Source organism: Crocodylus porosus, unplaced genomic scaffold, assembly GCF_001723895.1.
Source record: "Crocodylus porosus isolate Cpor-Errol unplaced genomic scaffold, CroPor_comp1, whole genome shotgun sequence".
Classification (NCBI taxonomy): domain Eukaryota; kingdom Metazoa; phylum Chordata; order Crocodylia; family Crocodylidae; genus Crocodylus; species Crocodylus porosus.
The window spans coordinates 7,298,031-7,302,745 of NW_017728931.1; the positions used below are offsets into that span (position 1 = coordinate 7,298,031).

General features: G+C 45.1%; 1 protein-coding gene across 1 annotated transcript in view; it reads right to left on the reverse strand.

Moving 5' to 3' along the window:
* Nucleotides 1–4,715, reverse strand: part of CASR (calcium sensing receptor) — a 125,290-nt gene that overhangs the window by 38,531 nt on the left and 82,044 nt on the right. The gene's annotated exons all lie outside the window — the stretch shown is intronic.

Consider the following 4,715-nt stretch of genomic DNA (forward strand, 5'->3'; position numbering starts at 1 on the left):
TTTTCCATCACTTGGAGCAGACAATCTGATTCAGCATGACTACTTGCCTATTAGTATGTAGAAGAGGATGCTTACCACCAGAATATCCAAACATCTGGTGGCTAAATAGAGTTTTATCCTAGGACTGGCAAGCCAGGGCAAGGAAGGTGTTCATTTGAATATGAATTGGGAGAGTTACTCATTTTCTGTACCTGAAGTGTAAGACATAAAAACGGCTTGTCCTACTCTGATTTGATGGAAGTCAACAGAAGTAGAGCTGTTTGAAAAAAGGAAAGCCAAATGTGGGTGGGTGGGGGGAAGAAGTGAAGTACTTTTCATTCCAGGACTGAATGATCTTTGAGATCCCAGGGTAGACTGGGAAGCTGCAAGGGGGATCATGAGCCCATTGCTTCCAGCTGGTAGTTTCCCAGGATATGCTGAGATGTCTTACAGAGAGAAAAATCAGACTCAACAAGAGAAAAAAGTCCATGTCTTATTGGCAGCTGATGTCCTATTCGGGGCCAATAATACATCTGTAGCTGAAAGATCCGTACTTGAATTTTCAGGAAGAGTCATCCTGTCGGCAACCCTATTGCTGACCCTAGGCTCCAGGAGTCTGATCCAACTTCCGTTAAAGCCAAATGAAAAATTCTAATGAACTTCAATGTGAGTTGGATCAGGCATCAGAACCCTAACTCTCAAACATGAAAAGGAAAGCAAGTGCCAGGAAGAAGGAGAAAAGGAAACTGAGGGAGGAGGAAGTTTGGCCAAAAATGTATCTCAGAATGAATAACAATCAGAAAACTTTTAGCATTGGAGGTGGCAGAGTAAGAGAGATGGAGAGTGAACGAGGAGCAGAAATATACAAGGAGCCAAGGAACGTTTTTTTTATTTCATAGTTACTACCAGGAAAAAGAAAAAATCATCTTCCTTTTGTGTTCTTCTCTTCTCTTGCATACACTGCTCCCTTACCCACCAGAACTGATCTGCAAGCAGCCTTTACTACTGAAAACAACAGAACCCTAGCTCACAGCCGCTCTTCATGAGAAGCCACAGTGTGACCTTAAGAACAGTAGAGAGAGATACAAATGCACCCCCTACCTTCATTAAGAACAGCAGAAATTTCTAAGAAAGAGATTAGGAAACAGCCTGAGTGATTTCAAATTCAATACTGCAGATTGCCAAAATCAGATGGATAGACTATACTAGAGACAAAATGGGTGTTAACATAAACAGTTTATAACACATTCTTAAGAAGAGTGCACTTATTGGTAACTTTAAGTACAGAAAGTTTCTAATGTTCTACCTGACTTTACGCAGTAATAATCATAATCTGCATTTTAATGACCATCTATGTCTAATCCCATCTGGAGTGTATTACAAGTTCTTTATGCTAGTTAGCACAGGAAATTGTTTTTTTCAGCCTCTAGCTGTAGATGCTTGAAGCTTCTTCAGTCCTTGGTATGTTGATAAAGAGGGCAGCTGTTAGGCAAGTAATTTACAAGCATTTGAAATTACAGGTAACTGAAAGAGTGGTAATGTTGTACCAGTATTTAAAAAAAAAAACAAAGAGGATGAATGATATAAGTATAGGCTGCAGAGGCATAACAGCCAGGGTCTGTGCCTTGGCTGGCTGGGGTCAGGCTAGTTCTGACAGCTGCTGTTCCTGCATTCTGGCCTAGTACCCTGGGTCTCCCAGTCTTCAATATGTTATTGATAGTTTGGTTAGCCTGACATCAATCCCAGTTAATAATTCTCCTGCCACAGTGTGCACACGGAGTGGGAAGCCCTCTGCACCTGCAGACACATACTAAATCAGTGGTCTCCAACCTTTTTAAGTAGGAGATCATCTTTGGCATTTAAAAGCAACCCAAGATCTACCGTGCACTGCCATCCTCCTCCCCCCACCCCCTACCCAGCAGGTAAGTCTGTGGGGAGGGAAGGGGGGAGCAGACTGAGGCAGAGGGAGAAAAAATTATTTGGGGGTGTGCCTCCCCAGCACGTAAGTCCTGGCCGGAGCTCCACTCAACTTATGCCTGCTCCTGCCTCTGCGGCAGTGTCCCTCACTGTGGGGGCCTTGATCAAACCCCTGCCCCTTCCCTCCCCCACTGACTAGCTTGCTGGGCTAGGGCACATGCCTTCTGGGCTGCATGCACACAGGTACTCAGCCTCCCCCCCCAGCCTAGGATCGACTCCAAGAGGCTCTGAGATCTACCAGTGGATCGAGATTTACTGGTTAGTGACCACTGTGCTAAATGGATGATTCCCCTGCTGCAGGTCTACAAAGCTTGGGGTGGAGAGTACCCCAAGGGATTTGCCCTTCTTTTTGCACATGGCCCTTGACCTGGAGATGGCAGTATGATAAGTATGCTAACACTTGGTGCACTCTTCTCACTGCTGTCCCTGGGCTGGGGTGCCACATGCAAGTGGAAGGGGGGACCCCTAAAGCAGCAGTTCCCAAACTCTGACAGATTGTGCACCACCAATTTAAAATGATACAACCTTAAACATCACTAGCAAATTTTTGTCATATAATTATAATAAATCTGTTAATGCGTACCATAGACAGGTTGTTTGAGTATCGCTGGTGGTATGCATACCACAGACTGGGAACTGCTGTCCTAGAGGAATTCCCCACTCTGCGCTTTCCACACCTGTATCCGAGGGAATCATTCTTCCCAGTATGCCTCTGCAAGTGCAGAGAGATTCCCCCCTTCTCTTGTATGCTGTGATGGGGGATCATTCCCCTGGTGTAGGTCTGCAAGCACAGAGCAGAGGGCTGCCCTAGTTTTGCCCCCTCTACTTGTATGTGGTCCCTGACCCAGGAGCGGCATGATGATAGTTGCACTGGTGCCTGGTGCATTTTGCTTCTCCTGCTGGAGGATTTTCCCCATGCTGGGACATGTGGCCAGGTCTGCAAGTGTGGGTTTCTCCACTTGTAGGCATATGATTCAAATTGGGATGGGGTACACGGGGCCCTCTTCCTCCAGAATTTGGGAACCTGAGGCCAGGGGAGTTTCTACATGGGGTGGCAGGAGAGTGTGGAAAACTCTTTCTAGCCACAGCGTTAAAATCTTCTGAAGCAGAAAAAGGGCTATAAAGTTTACTAGTAGGATTGACTGTAGTCATAGGATCATAGGAAAGCAGGGCTGGAAGGGACCTCATGAGGTCATCTAGTCCGTCACCCCTGTTCAAGATAGGATCATTCCTGACTAAACCATCCTGCCACGTGACTGTCCAATCTGCTTTTCATAATCACCCTTTGGGTATCTGAAGACTTATCAGATCCCCTCTCAGGTTTCTCTTTTCCAGATTAAATAAATCTTTCTTTCAGCCCTTCCACGTAAGGCATGCCTTCCAGGCCTCTAATCAGTTTTGATGCTGTCTGTTGAACTTGCTCTTATCTGTCTATATTTTTCTTGAAGCATAGGGCCCAAAATTGGACATAGTACTCCAAGTGAGACCTCACCAGTGCCAAGTACAGCAGAAGATAACTTTCTTTGATTTGCAAGTGCCACTCTTGTTCATATAACCCAGTATACAGTTGGATTCTTTTGCAACAAGAGCACACTGTTTAAGCACTAGGACTTTCTCTGCAGTGCTGTGGCCTAGCCAGTCATTCCCCAGTTTGTATCTGTGCAAGCAATTATACCATTCCAAGTGCAGGCCTTTGCTCTTATCCTTACTGAATTTAATTCAATTGATTTTTTTTGGGATCATATTTCCCATTTATCCAGGTCATTCACGATCCTAGCCTTACCCTCTACACTGTCTGCAATATCATTCAACTTTCTAAATGTGCATTTAATCTCATCATCCAAATCATTAATGAAGATATTAAACAATACTGGACTCAGGCCAGGCCTCTGGGGAACTCTACTTGATGCCTCTTCTCAGCTAGACATTTGGCCATTGATGACTACTTTTTATAGAGAATACATAACCTCCAAAAATAAGCTATTCTAATTGCTAATTTTGCTCACTGTTAACAATAAGCATCTTAATTAAATCTTAATTTCATAGTTTCATAGTTTCTAGGGTCGGAAGGGACCTGAGTAGATCATCTAGTCCAACCCCCTGCCATGGCAGGAAAGAGTACTGGGGTCAAACGACCCCAGCAAGGTGTTCGTCTAACCTCCTCTTGAAAACCCCCAGGGTAGGAGCCTGCGCCACTTCTCTTGGAAGTTGGTTCCAGATCCTAGCCACCCTGACCGTGAAGTAGTGCCTCCTGATATCAAGCCTAAATTTTGAGTAAACTCAGCTTGCAATGCAACTATTTGTTCTCATATTACCACTGTATTCTAAATTAATGACTCCTTTAGGATCAGAAATCTCTCTTCCTTGCAGGTATTATCAGATCAACATTGAGATTATCTCTGGTCAACTGAAAAGACTGACCTTTAATAGAGACTATTTGTTCCCCAGTAATCCTTCCCTTCCAAATGCAACTTTCCTCCTGTTGTATGTTACTCATGAGCAGGGATCTGGTTTTTGTTTGCTGCGGAAAAATGTGGGTTTTCTCCTATAAAACCTGGGAAACAGTTGGCTCCCCTTTGCAGAGTTCCAATATGCAAGGGGCTGCTTGGGGCTGTGGGGAGCAGGGGGCAGGAGGCACCATATGCATATGTGCGTGTGCACATGCATGTGGCAACTAGGCAGGGTGGTGGAGAAGAGCTCCTGCTGCTCCCTCCAGAAAAGTCTACGGGGGGGGGCGGGCCACAGGTGATGCAGCAGGA